This window comes from Dermacentor andersoni, chromosome 7 (genome assembly GCF_023375885.2).
Source record: "Dermacentor andersoni chromosome 7, qqDerAnde1_hic_scaffold, whole genome shotgun sequence".
Classification (NCBI taxonomy): domain Eukaryota; kingdom Metazoa; phylum Arthropoda; class Arachnida; order Ixodida; family Ixodidae; genus Dermacentor; species Dermacentor andersoni.
This window is the reverse complement of record NC_092820.1, coordinates 139,841,758-139,864,894: the sequence shown is the minus strand read 5'-3', so window position 1 is coordinate 139,864,894 and position 23,137 is coordinate 139,841,758. Positions and strand designations below refer to the sequence as shown.

The 23,137-nt window shown below is 44.0% G+C and overlaps 1 long non-coding RNA gene across 1 annotated transcript; it reads right to left on the bottom strand.

Annotated features, from left to right (window-relative positions):
- Positions 1–519: 519 nt before the first annotated feature.
- On the bottom strand, positions 520–19,395 carry LOC126533754 (uncharacterized). Its single transcript, XR_011895556.1, has 5 exons — positions 19,267–19,395; positions 14,763–14,945; positions 13,809–13,991; positions 6,039–6,212; positions 520–783 (listed from the first exon to the last, which is right to left on the bottom strand). It is a non-coding gene; the product is annotated as an uncharacterized lncRNA (long non-coding RNA).
- Positions 19,396–23,137: the final 3,742 nt, after the last annotated feature.

Below are 23,137 nucleotides of genomic sequence, written 5' to 3'. Positions count from 1 at the left end.
TGTTTTATCTATTCAAATGATCATTTAGCAAACCGTCTGTAGGAGTTTTTGTGGCAGAGTGCCTTCAATTAGCGGTAGCATCCGAAAATAATTTACAGCAGCGAGCTTAACCTTGTCTAAAAGTTCGATTAGGTAATCACAGCTATTAGCGGTTCAGCGCTGACCAAAACTTTAACAAAACCTCTCGGGCAAGGACACATCTGCAAGCAAGTACAAGAGGGCGCCGTTAGCTCGTTTTCGTTTCTTTTTCTTCTCAGAAACCATGTTGATACGCTCTGGATTACGCAAAACTGCGTTGCGCAAACTTTCTCCCTCCTGTGCTGTTTTTGATCTTTTGCTCCTGTGCGCTCCTGGTCTTTTGAGTAGGTCAGCCTCCCCGGTATCAATCATGCTGGATGCCACACAATGAAAACCCAAAACTAAATGACAAAAGCTTAACTTCTTTTGTCTGTTCAGTTTGCAATGGTGTGTCTTCCACTGAAGCAGAGTGCATCATAAAGCAAATAAAGACAAAGCGAATACTTTCAGGCTAAACTTTATCTTTTCTTTGCTGAGATGGCATTTAAAACGAAAGCATTTTATATTGAGCTCAGTAATGCAGCCACGCATTTAATGTAGTCACTCGTAGACTGAGGCTTTCTGATTAGCACATGGGCTCCAAGCGTCCAGATCAGGCAGTAAGTGCGACGTTTGCGAGGGCAGATTTGCCAGTCTTATTGAGCCTCGGCAGCTGATTCTGCATCGTGTCTGTCACAGTTATGGAACCCGTCGCAGCTTTCATATCTGTGGAGCAGACAAAAAAAATGTGATCACAGTTAAGCACGTCACAAGTTACCTCCAATTTCAAGAGAGCCACCAGCTTACCAACAGAGATATTGTAAAAAAACATTTGAAACAACAAATCTGCGCATATTGCAGGAAGAATTTGGTGGCCAGACATCGCATGCAAACTTCTTAGCATACTGCCGCTGGAATCCGCGCGCTTTTAATGTGAACACGTCCATCGTGAAAATAATTCGGTAAGAAAACACTTACCGTGGCGCACGATATTTGTGCACCAGCCGGCCACCATGAAATGTAGCATGTCCAGCCCCAAAGGGTGCCGGGTCAGGCGACTGTTCCGCGCCGTGTTCTAACGCGCTATTTTGTGCGCCCGTTCAGAACTCGCGAACCAGAAGAAAAAGCATTCGGTGCCGCAGCATGAATCACCTTAATTGATGCTTCCATAGAAGACGTTCATGATGAGAGTTTGCATACAAAACATATTTAGAGCGCAGCTCTAAAATATGTTGAGCGTTGGCGCAGGTAGCAACGGCATCACAACTGAGTAAACGAGCACAGCGAAAGATGAAAGAGGGAATGCGGAGCGGTAAAGGAAAGACGCGACCAATGGGAGTGGCCCCTTCAGTGGGCCTCTTCGATTTTTGGAGCTCTGGCAGCCCGCTGGCACCAAGACACCAGCCAGCTAGTTCCGGTTCTGAGAGGAAGTCACGTGGGCTGGGATCCCAAGACAACCCGAACCTGCCCGAAGTTTGCAAAATCTAACGCCGGGACAGCTGGCCGAACGTAAACATGCTACCAGCATGGCAGTGCCCGGCGAGGCCGGCGCGCGCTCGGCGTAGTCGGCCCATTTATGCGTTGCCAGCTTGAAAATATTTAGTTGCACTCTGGTATACGATCACTTTCGCACGATTTTGCGCGACTCGAGACAGGACGCGCACTGGGCCAACCTAACCTTGCGCAGCGCAACAGACGGCCTCCGACGCGGCGGATGACAAGACGCGAAATCGCGCGTAAGTGATGGTATACTCGAAAGCGATAGCTCGAGGATGCTTGCTCGCAGCGATCACGTCGCCCACCGGCGACATTGATAAGTTGGCGTTGTGTCATCACAAGACACAAAAATACAGTTATCGGGTACGTCTCATATGCATAAAATTTCGTGCCGACCTGCTTGGGCTTCGATTTCAGAAAGTTTTTTGTGGCCGATGGTGCTTCTCATTTTGACCCTAAGGAGCTGGGGACGGGGCTGGCGCATGAAAATGCACGCCGCCTGTGACCAGCAAAACGTTTCACACGAAAAACAACATTGGTCGCGATTATGAGAGCAATAAGCCAATGTACGTGTGTCTAATGTACCGAGTGCATTCCGTGTATTTTTAGATCAACGGCCTGCAGTTCGAACACATATCGGTTTCGAGCTGCCACCTAAACATACGCGGAGACGGAGCGACCACGGGCTAGGTGCAAATTAAGCCTTCGCTGACTGCAGAAAAAGGAGATATACACATACGCGAGATATGTGAAAAGGAACGCACCAGAGAAAGACGAACTCAAAATGTAGCGCAATGTGTAAATGAGCGTCTACTACTTGCGTGGAACACGATGCATATAACATGCACGCATGAGAGCGCGGCGCACTCATCACCACCGCGAAGGAGCCATCAGGGGACACACACACATACACACACACAATAGCTTCAAACGGTTCACCACGGCTCGTAACACACCGTTTCGCAATGCGGAACGGAGCGTTAGCACCCAAAAAGATAACGCTAGAATTAAGGAAATCCGAAGATGACCGTACACAGTTGGCTGAGCGAGGTAAATGTAAGTCCTCAAGCGCCCGCGTTGCAATCCGTGAAGTCTTCGCAAAGATGGCGGCGAGCGCCCATCGCCTCTTTTAGTCGTCTGATAGCCAGGGAACTTCCAGAGAGCAGCCAGACCAACATCGTCCTGGCAAGTTCTGGCAGCCCGCGGGTAGCCAGAACCGTCCTGCCCGAGCAAAACGAACGCCCGGCGGAAGTGCGTCGCGCGGTGGGCGGAGCAACCCGACAAAAACGAAGACGCTCTGGCTGGCTCTGGAAGCCCGCGGGTAGCCAGAAGTGGAAAATCGAAGAAGCCCAGTGACAGGCGTGCGGGAAGCTGGTGTCGTGCGGAGCCACCCATCCACTCGATGCGTGCTCGTAAAGGCCGATCCAGACGACGGACCAAGTCTGCGGGCCGATCGGTCACGTGATGCGACGTCACGGCCCGCCGCGGTCCTGTCCGGCGCAGAGCACATCCACACGGCGGACCGCCATAGCAGACGGCGGAGCAGACCAACCAGCTACACTCTCGGCCAGAGTGTTATCATTGTTATCATTACGGCTCCAGTCCCACAAAGCCGGGAACTGCTCAACGAGGGATACAAAATAAAAAAACCTCCTCGTCACTCCAAGAGGACACGGTGTTTAAAAAATATATCTGCTGGATGCACGTGTAGGCGGAACGGCGGACATGAAACGACTGGCTTGACTGGCTTTTTCTGAGCCGAAAACTAGGTTGGATTTGGCTTAAGACACTCTGTTGCCAGACAACACTCGTTGGCTACGCCAATATCGCAGCGGTTTGCATGCGGTCCGCCGCCAAAACTGAAGCGGGAAAAGCCTCGGCGATTTGTTGGACCGCGAGGGCCGCGGTCTTGCGCTGGCCAACAGCGGTACGCACGAACTGGTGACGTCCTATCACGTGATGCGCGGACCGCGGTCCAAAAGAGCAATTTGGTCCGTCGTGTGGATCGGCCTTAACTGGTCTGAGCCGGTCCGCTCGTTTCGCATTGTCGTATGTCGCGTCAGCTCTCGCTCGCGCTTGTTTGGTTTGCTCGGTTTACTTTCGTTCGCCCTTGTTTCGATTGTCATGGTTTGCGATTGTTTTGTAGTCTGATTGTACGCGCGACGCGAATTGTGTAGCACTTTCCGGAAGCCACGCGACAGCAATGATTGCACTGGGTACTTCGACGAGCCATGTCGCGTTTGACTGGCAGATCAAATATTCGATGAACGTCGACTCTGCTACATGTCTCTATCAACTTTTTTGCCTCAGTATATAGCAAAATGAAAACAGGTATTGAGCTGCGCTCAAATGTCGCATTATGGAGTATCGTAATCATCGGGGATTTTTTTCACTATCAAAATAAATAGGATTACACAAAATGGTCAAATTGTCGTCGGTGAGCATGACAGAGAATTATCTTATTAGGTGTCGGCTAGAAGGGTCACGTGCTTCGAGAGATCGAAAAAATGAAGTTCCTTCTAACTGAAGTACTCGCAGGTCAGTGATGAAGAAAGGGTTGCGGATGGCCAAAGAAGGGTAATTAGTGCACCTTGAGATGGCGTTATGCTGCACTAGTTTCCGTCATACCCACAGAGGCCACGTGCCAGCGAGGACCCAAGTCCCGACAAAATTGCGGCATTGGAGCAGCCCGCTGACTCACTATGAGCGAAGTCGCCGCATGGTGACAGTGTTTTACAACGCCGTGCCACACCATCCGGGTGAGATGGGAAGTAGGTGGTGGTTCGCCAAATCGAAATAGCATCCCCCCCCCCGTAATGCCAGCAGCTAAACTCCATGTTTGTATGATTTTGTATGTATGTTTGGTACGCGCCTGTATGTATGTTTTTGCGACGGTCGTTATTTCTTACTTGATTGGAATTCGGCCTGTGAATGTCCAATATTACAACACAAAATTTTAATGGCCCATTGGCAGGTGTAAACATTTATGGTGTTTGTCGATGTCCGCGCGAATATTAGATGGGGCGTATTTTGCCGTGAGTATCGGAGTCTCTCATTTCATTATTCCTTCCCTGGATTTTCTCGTGACGTCGTAAGTTCTAAAAACAACTACAAAATTGCCACTGTAACAGCTACCGTGAGATCTTTCGGCAGAACTTTAACAAAGGGGTTAGAAGCGATAAAAGATAAAAAGGACACGGCAGCGTAAGCATACATTCGGGTCGGCCTCCTTGACGAGTGCTCAGTGGTTGTTGCTTGAATGCTTTATACCATGTTCGCTGAATAACCAACAGGGACTGCGCATAATTTTGGGGAGTCATTACGAGAGCTTTTGTTTGTTTGTTTCGAATTCGTTTTGCGTTTACCTGTACTTAAAGGGTACGTAAGCGTCAACATCAACTGTAGTTAAATTGATTGTCCTCATTACGAGCAGCAATTTTCCAACAATGTATTAAAGTATTTTGCAGTTCATGCCTATAATAACAGAATAGTTCAAAGGCAGTCAAGTTTTTTTTTTCAACTTACACCCATAATATATGAAGCCATACAAAAGGAATTTTCTTTAATGAGTTGAAAGACCAAAACAAGTATGCTTTCTTGTTTGCACGCGCTTGCATATCACAACAGCAGAGAAACAATAATGTGATATAAATAAATTTTCTATCTCTTTCAACAGTTAGGTCGTCTGTTATTTAGAGATAAGTGGCGTGTTTTTTGTTCAGTGCAACTATTGGAGTCGGAAAGATTTGTTCAGAAGCTTGTGCGTATTGCCGAGATGCCACCGGTAGCTCGCCACAACAACCGACACGCAACCCCCGCTACATGATGGCACAACTCTGAGCGTGGTAATATTGTCACGTGGTCCTCTGCGGGCTTCGGAGCTTGCGTGTCCAAGGCCTGATAAGTCGATGGCACATACGATCAAGGGAGAGTCCGTTTTGGGCTAGAGCGACGCGTCGGTGGGTCATGCACCATGCTAGGGCCAATGATTGCGGTGCAGTGCTTGAGGAGAATTGCGACTTTCGCCAAGTTTGTGGAAATATCTACGCCGAGTTTAGAAAAAGAACAACGCATGGTTGCTCTTTTTCTGAAAGCTGAATTCCACTGACTGAATTCCAGTCAACGACTTCCACTTGCACCTTCTCTTGGAGAGGAAAATTCGCGAATGCAACCAAGACACCAAGTAGCTTCAAACTCTAGCGCTAGACGTACCTCGGGTCACGTTGAAAGAAACTTAACGAGTGAATTGATTTGTAGAAAAAATCTCAGTTCCCCTCTTTCCTGAAATGTTTCTATAAAGTTCACGTATGGAAATAAGGCTGCTTTCTGCGAGTCCTTCTCACTGTGGTAACAGTTAAGACAGGTTTTTCTGACTGCGTAGGTTGTGGCTTTGTAATCATTTACAGTTACCAGAGAGTTGCCAGTTTTTATGTTAGCAAAGCGTAGCTTCTTATGGTGGGTAGACCAAAACAGTGTGGACTTACAGCTGCATCTTTCCATGCACTTCAGCCTCGATGAAAATGAGTTGTCATTTTTGCCACACAGATCACCTGCGAATTTACGACAGCTGTTGCTGGCGTCGTGAAAATACCACTGTAGTGTGCTTCCCAAGCACTTTCCTGGACTGGGCCGCAAGCTGCACAAAGGTTTGTTCTTGTCTGCAAATATGAAAAAAAAGCACTCACGCTTTTTCCACACTCATGATTTACTGGAAATAATTGAACGGAGTTTAAATAGTTGTAGTTGTTTTGCCTCGCTATTATCGACCTTAACTGAACATAACTCCTCTTCAGCCAAGGAAAAAAGAGCGAACGACAAGGAAAGGCTGCATGGCTAACCGAACGAAGGTCCTGTTTGCTACCCCGCACTGGGGTAACAGCTAACGGGGTGAAAAGAGTGAAAGAAGCAGAGAGAGAGGTAGATCACCAGTCGTGTGCAAACCCGAGAGAACTAAGCGTAATATTTCTCCAGGAAGGTAACACCGTCAGATCATTAGTCTGCAGTTTCACTCACCGCGTTTTCCAGCATGGTGATAATGAAATCCGTCGTGCATTCTAATTTTTGCAGTTCACCCACTTAAGCTGTGGGATTAGAGATGGAGCTTAGCTCGGTATAGTGCGATGAGCGGCGTGTAGGGACAGGGTCAAAGGACATGAGCTTTGGTAGAGTAGCCGCTACAGCATCGGCAGGGTGGCAGATCACCTCGGAGAACTTCCCGAAGAAAGTACATGGCAGTATAAAGATGCCAGTAATGAGTTAGTGCGCCCCTACCGAACGGGGGTTCCCTGTGTGCGCGTTGTGTCGCAACAAATAGAAAATTTGATTCGCTAGGAAGGAAACTAGGAGTGTCATGTTGCTGTAATTTGCCAGACAATATTAACCTCTAGGACGCGAAGACTAAACAGATGTGTGCAGTAGAAAAGACAAATATTCAATGAATATTATCAATATCTAGGAACTACGATTCGTGGACAGTGATGTGGAGAGGACGGAAGAGGTAGGACACGTTACTGTCCATATCTATTGCTCAGTTTTAGCGCTGCTGATGTGGACCCAACTGTAGCCCAAGCTTCCGTCTTGATCAATCGGCTACGACAGTTAAGCGCAGGCACTAAAGTTTTGATTGTGTAATGCTTCTAAAAAGGAATGTTCTTTCTTGCATATCCAATTGAGAGAGAGCTAATTTCGCGTACACTACTTCGTTGGGCCTTGGTTCATGCACACTACGCTTCCACCTTATCTTATATCTCTTAATATCTATGTTAATCCACCTATATATATATATATATATATATATATATATATATATATATATATATATATATATATATATATATATATATATGTATATACTGCGCCCTGATAGCTCCAGGCAAGCGCGATGGATATTAGTTTCAACTCAAACTACTTAATTGTTTATCGTTATCTGAAGAAAATGCCTGCATGAGCAAAATGTTTTTGCCAAAAATAACCCTGTCGTGAAATTTGTCTTCTCTGGAGTCTCGAGGGTGTAGCAACGCAACTTGTTATTGATACTTTCGATTAACTTTGGGGCGAACAGCGCGCGTCAGCTGGCTGATTTCAAAAGGGTAGACAAAATAGCAACTTGCGTTCACCATGGCAACTGCTTTTAAAACTATCTAAAGTGCATCGAACTTCCCTAAATACATGAAGCCTATTCGCATCGCAGCTGCACTAGCGACCACCATGGTAACAAACGTTTCAATTAGCACCTGCATATTTGTCCGAAACATTTTTGGCATTACCGAGGCGCTCTATTGAAGATCACATAAAACTTCCTGCACACATTCCGAGTTGGGGCTCAAGACAGCCATTCGCAGCGCACGAGCAAACAAAGTTATGTAATTTCGTTACAAAAATTTATGTCGCACACGTATAGTTAACTTTGGTTTAAATAGCCCTGGAAATGTTTTAAACACCGTAAACTAAATTACGCAGTTTGGTAGAAGCTATGTAATGTTCACCCTAACTAACTTATACTCACCACTCTCGTAGGCACCGATTGTTGTAAAAGGAGAACACAGAAGTATTACGTCTTGTCGAATGGTTGACCACTTCACTAGTATTTAATTTTTGCTCTAGGGGGGCCCTAACACTAGGATATCGCGTCGTCATTTTCAGCATCCTGCTTGTGTGGAACCTGAGTCAGGTCGAAAGGCCTAATACGCTGTGCTAGCTGCGAGTCATTTTTGTGTCTCCTTCAAGATGATTCTGGCGCTCCTGATGAACAAACATGCCAAGGTTTGTGTACGAGACGCACTCATGTTTCATTATGTTATTATGGTTGGCTCTTCAGGTGCCACAGCATCAACCTTTAACAGAAATCTCACTTTTCAACATGCAAGATGCGAAAACCAGATATTTAGTGCATGCTCTTTCTACGATCACTTTTCGCTTGTCCAAATATATCGAAGACACGATGAAGTAAGTATGTTAGCCAAAATTCTGAGCTATACATCCAACTCTTGGATGTATAGCGCAAAAAACAGGGAATTCTATTGTATGTTCACTCAACACAGCCTTCGGAGAAATATTTTGATGATGTTAACTTGTCATACACAAGAGACCTTCGGATTTGAACGATTTGGAGTCGCCTTTAGCACAATGTGCTTTGTCTCAGTTTCTTGCTGTCAGTATTATTGAGAGACGACTCATGCAGGTGTAAACAATGGTCGCCAACCCTCATACCAAATATTTTCCGTTGCCTTATGGCATAATTAGGCTCTCGGTATCGCTCAGCACTTAGTACTTTCTAGTGTCGAAGCAATTCTCGAGAACTGCGAAATTCGCGCGCAGTTGTTCTCACCTACATCCCATTTTTTTTATTTCTTGAGGTAATGAAAATGTTCATTGCGGAGCATTTTGTCCAGGCTCTTCTGGTTAGATTCTCCACACAGAAATGATGGCGCAGAAATCCCGCGATATCGACTACGAGGTCGTTTACTGTGCTAGGTGACACTGTACTGTGGTAGCTAACAGAGAGAGGCCTTGCGTTGCCCGGAGCGGAACTCATTCTATTTCCCATTCTACCAATTCATCATGAGAAGGTCTCGTTGACAATGGCTTCTACCATGTGTAACGGTAGGTATTGTTGCTCTTTGGTAGAACGTCACTTTGCAAAAATGCTTTCTCTATGCTCGCAGTTGGTTCCGCAGGTGCGTTCCGAATTGAAGCAAAAGATGGAACAACTCTGGGTTCAGGTGCATACTTTTATTGAGATGTTATTCTAAGAAATATGTGTTTATAGATGATAAGGCATCAAACCAGACGTTGTTCTGTTGCAATTTTGTTCACCTTGAAAATTTATTTGTAGGGTATATAATAGACGCATTTTCTGGTAGATTCTTTGAGTACAACTTGCAGCACGATTGTGTATAAAGTACAAAAGCAAAATGACATCGTACATCTAGAAATCGCCTTCTCCTTTCGGAAGCACTCGAACCAGACTAACGCAACAGTAGAAGGGCTTCGCTGTTCCTATGCGCCAAATGATTTTTGTTATTTGGTTGCCATGGCAGCGCAACGAGGTACATACTGTGTTCTCTCAAACTGAACTCAATATACGGAGAATGAATTATCCACTACTATCTTTTTGGAGTACTTTAAAAACCACCGAGTCGGCTTCCCATAAGTTCGAAGGAAAGTTCGGCGCCATTTTATTGTTCTCAAGCAGTGAAGGCTGGTTCGCATGCAAGGTGCTTACCATGTAGTTAGAGATCAAACATTTCTTCTTACTGCACGACGCCTCAAACGACCATCAAAAAAGTCAGTGACGTTTCACTTCGTGAACACGGGTTACGCGAAAGCGTATGGGTGCTTTTCCATTTCAGTGCATTGCGCACAAAATGTTTTAAAAAGGCGTTCGTTGTGTGTAACTATGACAGTTCTTTAAAGGATTATCTTTTATTTTGCAGCTTTTATTTCCATTGCGCGATTTCTATAACGTACCATTGAGAAAGATGGTAAGGCACTCTAAGGTAATGCACAGTCCTTATTATTTAAAGCAATTTGGCACTGCTCTGTTCACACTGTTCTTTTTCCTCTTTCTCTTTTTCTGTAGACTCGTGGGCACGCCAAGCACCCGCATTTTAATAGACTTGTTCAGTTCATGCTCGATAGTTGATGACACCGGCCTCGGTCAAGTCGCGCTCCGCCTGCCGCCGCTTGCGTCGCGGCTCCGTGCTTCTCTCTCTACGCTCGGCCTCTCGATGACGATACAAACCCGGTACCTCCATAGCGCACACAGAACCCGTAGTTACTGGCAGAGAAGGCCAACCCAATGTGCCTACGCTTCCTCCACGCTTTGACTTCTTCCTCCTTTCCCACTTCCCTCAAGGCCATTAAGACTCTCCTCTAGATGGCGTTACTTTGCCTCGCGCTCAGCGCGCTCTTCCTTACCTTAGCCGGCGTGCGATTCCCTCCACCTCTAGGCGCCTCCTTCCTCCAGCACTCGCTTCCCTTTTATATTACATATTATGGCCCATTTCACAGATTTCACAGTCATGTTCACTTGCGCGTAAAATGGTATGAATCCAACCAGTCGGAAGGATTCAGTCAGAGATTAGTAATTGTTTGAGGAGGTCAGACACATTTGATCAACTACAATGAGAAACTTATTGTCATGTTCTCAGTGTTTGACGCAAAGCTCTTAGGGTGTACAATTTGTTTCGCAGTGCTTTGTGCCTTCTGAACAAACTGAATATCAACAGGGTCAACTCGTACATTGCCACAGATATGTGGTACCTCGACTGCATTTATTGTGCGCTGTGAGCTCACGAAGTATCTATGCAAAATCAGGTGAACCATTTTGCAGCGAAGCTGCTTATGGCTAGCCGATGCGTCCGTGCATGTGGCTGTGCGTCTGTCGGTCGCCTTTACGCCGAAAACTCCTCAGGCAGAACCCCGTGCACATGTGCGAAAAATGAAGAGGGAAAGAGAGGCATGCGCTCAGCCAGCACCACCTAGATAGCACAAAACCTGTTTACTCCGATCCACGACGTCGTGCTACCTGGCCCAATATTTCCATTGACAAGGCTGGCATGATGAAAGCGGTGACGTCAAAATCACTTCTGGCTACTTGGGTGCATCCAAATTAGAGTTGATGGCATTCAGGCCAGGTGTCATTACGTCATGGTTCGGAGTGAAAGGCCTTTTGCTATCTAAGTGGTGTTGGATTAGCTGCGCCAATAGTAACGTCCTTGCTCTCCATCACAGCCTAGTGCGCGCAGAAGTTCCTCTTCGGCTCTGAAATGGGCAGGCCACACGTCATACGTACTCCTTAGGAGCAGGCAGCTTTCGATCAGCAATGCCACGAGCAATTGCGTACCGAGGATCCGGCAGCATACCAAGCCATCGTATGATGAACCATCGGAATCGACCCATTGATAAGCAGCGGGGCAGCACGTTTAAGCTTCGCTGGTTAACCAGGGGTAGGAAGTGTTTGGGCGGTGATTTTGTTTTTTAGTTAGGGAACGTGGCTAGGCAACCTGACAGGACATCCTGATGCCCAAAATAGCATCACTAGCCCCTGCAATTTTCCAACTAGAGGAGATGTTCAAGTGAATAAATGTTATTTGCCTTACAAGGCCTCGGTGCTACCTACTATGACTCTAAAAAAAATTCTTTGAAACAGACCAGACTCACAATGTGTGACTGAAGAGGTTAGTTTGGGTAGTGTTTGAGGGTTTTTTATAACTCAGCCACGTGGAATATTCTTCTTGCCTCGGAAACAACTGGCTGAGACGGTTGTTTTTCCGCAGGAACGTACCGACAAAGAGACGAGGAATATCGGATGTTACCTCGAATGCGAGCAATTTGTTCACGACACTCATATGCTACATGGGCTCTTGAGATGCAGCAAAACTGCGCATTGCGGTATTAAAGCCGGAATAGGCGTGTTGCCCACCCCTCGCATTGTGAGACACACGTTGCAACACGTAACATCTTACCCGTAGTGTTCAGGTCTCTTGCTGGAGCGGCAACTTGTTTCTTGTAGGCGCCAAATTATGCTTTGCAAGACGGTTGGGGAACTCTGTTTCAACAGCGGTACTTGTAATACAGCGTGTGGACATAAGGTGTCGGATCATTGTCTTAGTTAGGCAGCATACACTTATCGTGCCCTTCCATCATAGTAACTGCAAATTCTAGTATTTTTTTCAAACGAGCGTCTGCTGTGTCGGCCTGTGAAAATGGTACACGGCAAGTGGTACAGTTTTACTAGAGATGGTAAGGCTTCTCAACAGATTACCCCTCATTACTGAAGCGTTGCACGTCGTCAACACTGAAAGTGATGCGAGACCTCAAACATGGCTTAGAAGTTAGTTGCACAGCTTTCGTCGTTAAAGCACGTCTGTCACAGAAGCCACCGGAAGTAATGCGCTCAAGCGGTAGATGCTACATCATGCTATACTGAATTTTCGACAAACCATTGATTTAGAACACTGCCAGCTGCATTGTACTAGGGTAGGAGTGTATATAGCAAGATAATTCCTGAATTAGCGAAACTAATCTACAAGGGTTACGTTCAAATTTCAGTTTTCTGTTGTTCTCAAAGTGTTTACGACATGACCATCATTTGGGGATATCACCACAAAGTTATACGACTTCCTAAGTTGGCAGTTTAAGCACAGTGAATCTTCTGTTGCTCTGAACGGGTACACTCGCGCGTGCTGCATTGGATGGAGAGACACAGAAATGAAAATTAGAACTGCCGAATTGTTCTTCTGTGAAGGAATGTTGCATTCATTGCCTCATCTCCGATTTCCACAAACCATATATTCTCTATATCGACAGGGTCCATATGGAGCAAAGCGCGCAAGTAGAATTTCAATTTAGTTCTTGATTGGAGGTTGTGAGGCGATCCAAAATTTACTCAAGGCCCAGCACTGTGGCAGCGCCGAATGAAAAGGGTGCTTACGCCTGGTTCACAAGCTTCGTTGTAATGGCGCGACGACTAGTGCTGTGGTGGTTTCACTAGGTATCGTCAGAGAGTTTTCTTTTTTTTTTTTAATTGAAAAGGTCGGAGTGGTGCCATTTCTTGAAGGTGAATTTTCCACATCGGATGTGTAAAAAAGAAACATAAAGGCAGCACATCTTCCATCTTAGTTAATCATTTCGTTGTATTTTCATTTTCGTGACAAGTTCGTGCTATGATATCGCGCCTTTTTTTTTCAACGCCGGAATAGGAATTCAATTTTTCGAAAAAGCGAAGTCTTGTGAAATAATATTTGATCCCCAAGTCGCGTGTCTTACTTAAATGTAACGCACATAAAACAAAATTATCATGAACGGATGTGTGACACACTACCTTGTAGCCCAATGTTATAACATTATCATTCCTATACTGACGAAGGGCCAACTGAAAAGATGACTGAAAAGTTAAAGTTAGGAAAAATAGGAGCGGAGAACACGGAACGTACTTATATGCTCGAAGTAATCTGTTCGTTTGCACTCGATAGGATGCCCGTACTTTGCAGTGTTCTAAATCTCGATTTAATATCCCTAGCTAATTTTAGCATTAAATTGAAAGTGAAAACTCACATGCATCACATACACGAAACAACTGCCCGAAAATGTGTGCGCCAGCATACCTGAGGATTGTATAATATACATGGACACAATAATATCTTCGCAGGCTTGTCATAACACTTTCAGCTCACTAAAGTAAGTGTATTTGGCACCAAAAAAGATTGCTAATTGCTTCCTGCGCTATTTGCCATTCAACTTATACTTACGCAGGCATATAGCTTGGCACTTCTCTTCCGTCACAAAATCGTTCCCACCGCCACCGCAGATGGTGCGGTTGAACATTTTGCAATAGTGGCTTGCATGATCATAGTACCAAGAGACATACAGCGGTTCACACGGGCCCTCAATGGGTAGCTTGAGGCATATTTTTGCGTTCGCCAGTGTTAACGCTGAAACATTACCAATATACATTCAAGACGAGAAATTTTTTAAAATACTAGACAGTTATTTTCGCTAAATGCATTCATAGTGAAAGATATAAGAAATCTCCGAACTGTATTAGTGCATGTATTTATTACGTACAAAATGGTTTGGTTTTTGTAGGGTTTACGTATGAAAATCAACGTTCTCTCATTTAGATAATAGCACGGAGCTAGAAAGAAACCAATACGGTCTTTTCAAGAATAAACTTTCGAACTTGGCGAAAACCTTGCCTTGGTGCAGGGATCAAACACGGGACCAACACCATTCCGGCACAGTCACTCTATCATCTGGGCTAACCAGGAGACCAGCGGATCTCAGAGCGGTGGCGAATTCATTCGACAAGTTGAAGGCCAAAGACGCTGAATATGGCAAATCAGATCTGCAGAACTGATTTGTCATATTTGCCAAATACACAATTTGCCAAATGTCATTTACCAAATATGGAAAATCAGTTCCCCAGAAATTCTTTGCCATATTTGCAGAACACCAAAAGTAAAAGAAGGCTCATGAAAGTAAAAACTGACATCCACCGCTCTGGGGAACGGATTGTAGCCTTGGTAGCTTTGTGATAGAGTATAGCAGAATTTTTTTTCATGAACCGTCCGCCACCATCAGGACAACTGATTTGCTATAACATTGAAGTATTTCAGAATTAGTCACGATATCGAATTGAAATTTAATGTCTACTAACAAAACATTTTGATGAAACTTGAATGGCAAAGAAAGGATGTACTCACGGATACAAGTTTTCTTGCATACACTGAGGGTGGGGAACAAGTTTCGCCCAGAGGCGCATGTGCCTGGTGTCAGCTCTCTACAGGAATATCTGTTAGGGTCATAGTGCCATAAACCATACAATGGATGACAGCTGCCAATATAAGGTTCTTTCATACATTTGTTGCGCATTTTCGTAGGCGAAGCTGAAACGGTACACCGTTTTATTGGTCTGAGTGGGATTTAAAGATTATTTTTATCTCATTACCAAGTGTCAATATAAGTGCTGCGAATGTTTAAAGTTCAGTATTCAGCAGGCAAGTGCGTCTTCTTTCCTAGAAAAATAGTATTATCAATCAGTCATTCTTAGTCATGAATTGAGTAGACACAAGTAATTTGTTTGTCAGCGGTAGAGCCCAAGAACATTTTTGTGAAAAAGTTTCATGTAGTTTCAAGACATTAGCAACGCGGTAATTTCAAAGACACAATAGCCATTTTACCTGTCGATAATTTACCTATACTGGCTTTATCCTAAACGTAATATGGTAACATAAAGGTTTGCTTGGCTAGTTCATAGGTGTCGACTAGTTTGCGTAGCACATACTACCACGCCATTGCTACGTTTGGTCCATAACAACGAATGGTATGAGCAACGTCACAGGCGGTGGCTCTGGCAGGACGTGCACCCAGTTTATGAAGTAATGAAGTCCCTGCAGGGAACATATGCTAGGTTACAGAAGTACACGTAAGGAGCTACTGACGCTCTAATGCGTAAAAGGGCGTGCCACAACTGCAGTACACACGAGCTTTTCACACAAATTTGGCAGTGGCAATTTGGCAGACGACACTAAAAATTCATAGAAAGTTATTTGAAATCCGGGAAGAGCTTCAGATCCTTTCGGAAACGAATAAGTCTATTTCGCAGTAATAAATTTGTATCGGTACGAACATAGTCAGTAGAATGATTCACTCTGCTCCTATAATTATTCACTATTGAGGGAATGGGGAATAGGTTGTTCTCCTACAAACGTACAATCAAATGAATATTCTTTCTTACAGAGTAATTTCTCTTTCAACTCTTATTATTTGATATTCACCTTCAGCCTGCTCATCTGCTAAACCTCGTCGGTGACGTATTTTAGTGCGTTACATGGTGAAATTATACCTTTATTGAGCATTAGAAAGTATCATTCCTTTAACAAACGTGTAAACGAGCATTTGAAAGTATCATTTCTTTAACAAACGTGTAAGATCTTTGAATAAATTTTTGAAACATCGCACGCTTATTGTTCTACGTGGCTGAGAATTTTCATTAGAACATAGTGACCCAATATGAGGCACGAGCAGTTACAGAGCCGTTGGAATATATAGGTCCAGATGATTTGTCATAGCGACCTAATAAATTTCAGAACGATGAATACAAAAGCAAGTGATGCTAAAATGAATGCTGATGTGTACAGGACTTCAGCGCTGATATTCCGACTGCAGCATAATCACGTGAGGCATCATCGTGACCCGACTAGCATGCCTTGACTGAACACTGATGAGAAACAATTGTAAATGTTTGTATTAGCCTCCAAGAACTTTCAGTTTGCCAGAGAGTCAGATTCCCCAAACAGCCATGAAATGTTACTGCAAAAGATAGCAAAGCTCTTTCAGAAACATTTCTAAAGGTTCAGTAATTACGAACAAGGAGAATATACGATCAATTATCTGGTAAACACGTGATTAAGACTACGTGATTTGTAATGGTACCTAAACATGGCAACCACTGATATAATTTCCATTGGAAACCTATTGCCCCCGACGTATCTCGCAGTTTTTCCAACTGTTGGCAGCTGCAGGTGGCTGTTTAACTTGTAGTGTGATTAGGACCATATCACAGTGGAGCGCCTAAGTATGCCGATTTTCCTTGGGTTATAGCTGTAGCGTATTCAACTTGTTCCGAAGGGGCGTATCCAACAAACGAAATAAAGAAAATATATTCTTCACATTTTTTTCTCAACATTTTCTAACTGGTTTAGTTCTCTGTCCTTTATAGTTTGAAATTTTTGTACGTTATATGAACTTCTACGTTTTGTTTATTAATTTTCTTTGTTTTAATGTTCAAATGAGCCTCGGAAGTGAGGTGTACGCATTACATCAAGCAGGAGACGTGGTCATAAGCTTTTATCGTTGTCCTCCATACCGCTCAGTAACCTCCTGCTTCTTGTTTGGCAGATGTCACACGACGACTTCGTGTAGGGATTTTCAAATATCACATGAGATCGACACAACATGAGTGATCCACCTTATTCTTGTCTTACATTTTAATTCCATTAGCATGTTTGCGAGCTTTACCCAGATATTCTTTGTTTCTGTGTATTTAGTATGTGCGCGCCTGACTGTTTTTCCCGCCTTCTTGAATTCCAGGATAGCCAGTATTCAAATCGGCAGAGCGTCGGGCTACTGAGCTGAGAGAACCAACTCGGGTCCGATACTCTTCAACGACTCTCCTTCACTCCAACTTGGGTGGCAGGTTTTATGCCACTCTTAAACGAACCTCTCTGATGCCAAGGTGTGTCACATTGTATCGGCACTTGCTGTGGGATGCTCTTTATGAAATAATTTGATGTCGACCTTGGTCAATGGGTATGTGTGGCCTTTCACAGTAATGATTATTAAAATATATTATCATAAATTACCCACTAAGAATCACATAGATTGCCAATAGGAGTAAGGTGGCCAAATATATCTAAAGAGTCACTACACCGCCAACTTTTTCGCCAAAGCTTGCTGCAGCAGACAACGATCACCTTGTCACCTGTTGTGGTGGCACGTGCTCTATGGCATTCCGCACATCGGAATAGAGCTAAACGGCCCTACACCTTGCCATGGCGGCTATCTTTCAATAGATGTGCTATAAATAACGTTTGTGAGCCGTGTTTTTTTTTCTTTCGTGCGAAAGCAATCCAGCACTACTAAGAAGAGAACGCAGAAAGACTTGACGGAAAAGTAGCACTGGATTATTTTCGTAAGAAAAATAGTGCATCACCGACTAGCCCCACTACGTGTTTTGTGAGCCGTGTTACGCGGCAAATAACACAATGAGACCTAAACTAATCTTGGGCTTGTTCATTGCCGTGCCATTTATACTTCCTTTTACGCCTTCGAGAAAAGAAATTGCATGTGACAAATTGCAGTATCGTCGGTATTGCACCTCTCATGTATCAAATTTTGTTTAAGCTGTTGACTTTATTCTGTATATCTGACAGATTCCCCATGTCGGTAATGATAATAGAGAATCAATAATTAGGTAGATATTGTTACGATAAACAAGAAAGTGTAGGTATGTTTTTTTTTTCTTCCTTTTTTTTCCTCCTGTTATTGAACAAAAAATAAGGACGTAGAAGCTTTCACTTTTTCAGAGTAATGATGTTTTCTATTTAGTAAAATGGGGATATTCAGCGTTCCTGAAATCACTTTTCCTTCTTTGCAACAATAACCAACTAAAAAAAAATCGGCGTTTTATTGTGTGTAGGTTATCAATTTGAATAGCTACTTACATCTAGATAGTTTTCACTTACGGCTTTATTACATTGCGGTTCAATTTCTTGACATATCGCAGTACATGTGTTATGCGTGCAGACAGTATTCTCATTTATGAGTAAGGAACGGAAAAAATAATTGGTAATCCTGTACGCTAAGGCATCGTGCTTCCTTTTTCAACGCGAATAAATGCACCTGATCAAAATTTAGCAATTACCTTATGGAAATTTAGTCTAAGTAAACAGCGAACAAAAACATATTTTATGATTGCAGAAACTTTTGCGGCAAATATAAATCGCTCGTGCGCAAGGATGCAATAAACATGACACAGTTAGTAGCCCCGAATTAATCATTGCGCTGAATAGCCCTTTCGCCATTCGCACACAGCGGTCATCCTACCAAACCCTGTCATACAAATAAACAAATGTTTGCAGAAATCGGGGCTTAAGATATGTGCTTGTATCTTACTGAAATCACTACCAATGAGCTGAAATTTTGTTTACCAATAGTGCATACCTATTGCAGTCTCTACTGTTGTCCGTGATGGGTTCATTACAATGTGATGGTATGCAGCAACGCTGACGTACTAACGTTTACCCCGCGTTAAATTACTAGACTGACTAGGTAATTTCTGACGTCCTGATCATGACGTATTCTGTAGCCTATACCTATATGGTGAGATGTGCCTAGACAATGAAACTCCTCAAATATTCCAGTTATCACAACAGTATGCATGTTTTCTAAAGACAATTTTGATTGTCGTGTGTGCGTGTATGAATCTACAGCGGTGTCTGTATTCCACAGCATTCTCTATATGTAGTGTACGAAGGAGGCTTGTTATAGCGATCTAGAAAATTCTGTTTTCTCACATTAAGGCTGTTTATATGATGAACGCTTGTTCTTCAACAAACCATCAGGCAAGATAGTCTGAAAATATCGAGAGAGCTACCATCGAGGATTTTACCCCGCCAGCGACTTAACGTGCTACTTACACCTTACCGTGAGCTTGTGCGACAGACAGGAAGACTAGGATGCTAGATAGTAGCTTCATTTCTAAGCATTTGCTTCGATGATATCGAAAGTGCTGAAGTAAGGGGGGAGCAGTAACGCAGTCCTGACTCCATTGCGTATAACCATTGTTCAAAAAATAAGTCGTTCCCAATGTTGTAATGCCGCGCTTCTTTTAGATTGGTATAGTTGCAATAGACAATGCACCTTACGTAGGCAATTGTTCATGCGTGAGCAGCTTGCAAAGTGCTTGCGTTACATGCGCAGTACATTGTTCAAAAATGGGGGCAGCACACCGAGCTTGCCGTTGCCGGTGGACTTAGGCGGTGAACTATTGCGCCTGAAAGTAAAAAAATAAACCAGTGCTTATCTTCAAACAGGTCTGCTTACTGCGAGAACAATTAAAAGCTAGAAAGTTTGTTTGCTGCGTCCTCTTTCGCTGCATTCATTACACCACGACCATCACCGCAATCATTCTGTTGGGCGAGTCCCTTAGCCTGAGATTGACAGTTCCGTACGTTAAAGGACAGTTTGCCCACAACCGCTACTTGGATTCAAGAAAGACTGCTCAGGAAATTAGCTGTTTGGGAGCTGTAGTGCTAATGACTATGCTATAGAGCCAATTTGGTGCTCCATAATTTGTGTGCGAATCTGTCGTACACACAGAGTCTGCGCAAAAACAGCCTACATCAGTATGGACTGAAACTGACGAAAAGTACCTCTTGCGTATTGCAAAGAAGACGTTGTCGTTCAGAAATAGCAGTGTCAGCTTTGAGATCCTGGTGCTGTTGATCACCTAAAATAGGTGAAAGAAGACTCCTAGTTGTGATAGTGGAAAGGGATGCCTTTTTGATAGGAACACGTTTCAGGACTCCTATCTCAAAGAATGATTCTATACAAGCTTGTTCTCGGGAGTGAAGTATAGGCTGCTTTTTCTCTCGGCTAAGGCGATGAAAGGTACACTGTTACAGGAGCTGGCTGTCTCGGGCATGGCTACAGCATGCAGCGTACCGTGCACTTCCATTGCACTTTATTACGAATAACCAATAATAGAGAACGCCAGAGAGTAGGAAAATCGCGAAAATGCACTATCAAGTTGACAGATACCGTCTTACCTAAAATTATGAGTACAGATACTCCTCTGACCTGAAATTGACCTATCAGGCCTGCGTAATTGTTGCTGCGCCTTAAGGGCAAGCCTTCAGCCTCAACTTTCTCGCATTGAGCTTTTTGTATCAGTACTTTAAATTGCTGACTTGCTCACTTGCCGGTGTAACGAAACTCCCCCATCTGGTGCATTCCGTGCTTGCACTCGCTTTATCCTTTTGCTGGTCACCGCTCTTACACCTGTTATTAGAGGGCTCAAGGCATCCCCGCGTCCATGAAAACATTCATCATTGTTGCAACCGGTTCTAAGTTTTGTCTATCATGTCGCAGGAACTTTGTAGGCATATTACATGTGCTATGCTAATAGTGTTGTGCCTTCTGTAAGGCAGGCGAGCACCAGTGATTAAACTGCAATTATCGACGAGTCATGTAAATATAGCCCACGCCTCTGACTCTTAGGTCAGACTTCGACGGTCGTTGCCTGTCGTCGTCGCTATAGTTCTGCACGAGTGCAAATCCTTTCGTGGATACAGGTTTACCTAATTGCTTTGATTCGGTGTCTGGCCGTATTGCCACTGTCTGATTCGTCATGATCTCAACAACGTGACCATATACTTCGTTTAAATGCTCTAAATTACCGCCTAATTTTCTTAAACAATTCCTTGGGGAGTCTTTTACTGTCAATTTTAAGACCCAAAAATTAAGCACAACGGGAGAGATAGGCAGAAATAGCACCATTCAGCTGGTGCTCTTTTTAGTAGTTGGTCTAGTACTGCATACCTGTCAACGTACTTTGCTAAAGTACGTTGCTAAGTACGTTTGCTAAGTACGTTGTACGTTGCAGTTTGGTAATGTGTTCACTCGCCTGTTACGCTGGCGAAAGCAGCTGACTTAGTCACATTTCCAGCTTTAAATTTGACGGAAAAATATATTTCTTTTATATTTTGATTCTGCTTCGAGTTTGACATCAACATAACAGAGGCAGCACCTTCGACGTCCCCTAAAACAACAACATTGATGCCAACATCGAGGCAATATCCTTATCTCCAAAAGTATGTTCTGAGCAGCAAGCCTTTGTTATGCTGCCCGAACAAAAGGGATCGTCAGCGTCCCAAAAGTGCAAAATTAGCGGATGAGCGTCATAGCAAGGCTTGGTCTCGCTGGGGCGAACCACGGCGTGTTCGGCGGAAGTATGCGATGGTGTTTAGAGTGATTTTATGTTTGAGTGCCACCTGGTGTCCTTTCCGACTAAGGAGTGCCCGTTGCCACTGCAAGGCCACTGACACGGCACGCGGTCGACGCTAGCGCGATATTGGTAATTTTTGAGGAGGCTGCACTTATGCTTACAAAGCCACCGTGACGTGTATAGTGTTGGTCAAGGACATATGTCACGACAACACCAGGTAATCTTGAACCCCACTAATACCTTTCTCAGAAATTTTATTTGTTCATCAACGAAAAAAATCTGATAATTTCTAAACTCTGTGGCCCCTTCAATGAAACTTGTTCAGCTTTAATATTATAAGTAGCAGATATTTAGACAAAGTGCAGCCTGTGTATTGGTGATAGACTGAAATCAGCTAATTCCTTTGTAACAGTTGCTTTAGCGCAAATCTAGGAGCTGAAAGCTCTCAAGGACAGTTCGAATTAGCAAATTTAAAATGGGCCTTTATTAATTTCTTCACAACAGGCAATACAATATGCCAGCATCGTTACACGATGTGTGTGATATTTTGCAAAATCACGCGTCTTTATACAGGAGCTGACAGGATGCCACATAAAACAAATCAGTAAGTGTCTGCATATGTTATAGCTATACGCACTGTGGGCGGCAACAAACACGTCCAGCATTTCGATAAAGACGCTGCTATTCTGATGCTTCCATAGAGTTAATACAGCAGACCCTCGAGGAAAAGTTCCCCATGCAGAGGTCACGCATGGTTTCGGGAACCGCATGCACGTGGTAATTATATATGGATTATGGATTTTATAGTTTTCAGCCACTGATACCCCGGGCAAAACTGGTGACAGAAGCTTATTGTGAGCGCTAAATGCATTGAGGCATGCAATTTTCAATCCGCCCATTTGGCGCGTCAATTACTTTCGCTGCATCAATGTGTTCCTCCAGCCAGAATGCCTGGGGGTATCAATTTACAATTAATGTCGGTCAGTAATATCAAAGTTCTTTTCTTCCTATTGTACACGTGTGAACGGCGTTTCATCCATCCTTTTTGTGTGTTCGTACGATAAAGTGCTGTCAGTGCGGGTGGAAGTGGATGGTGCGCCGAAGGCGTACATCAGCAAGTCACCCACAGTCATTGCTGAGATAAAGTAATTCCACGATTCCATTTCAGTAGACCGAAGGCTGCGGTTTCTCCACACGCAAGAAAGCGCCACCGCGACCGCAGCGAATGCGACCGTGTTCTTCACAAAGCAATAAACAAAACGTTCATAATAAAAAATATCTACGTAATGTGAAGTGCAGTCGTTTGTTGATGCGCGCTTCGCTGTAAGGACGGTTACAATTTCTTAGATGGCAAGAAGTTGAGTCGCGGTGCTAACAACAGCTCAAGTTTTTTAACAGTAGCAATTTCAAAGAGCAACTTGGACTGTGTACAACGAGGTAAATTATCCGCAGTGCACGTGTTTTGAAACCTCTCCCTAATCTTCATATAGACAAAGCAGGGCCATGCTATATTCTTGCTTATGCCTCGCGTTCTTTATTGTTTTAATCAAAAATTGAAGAAAAAAAATA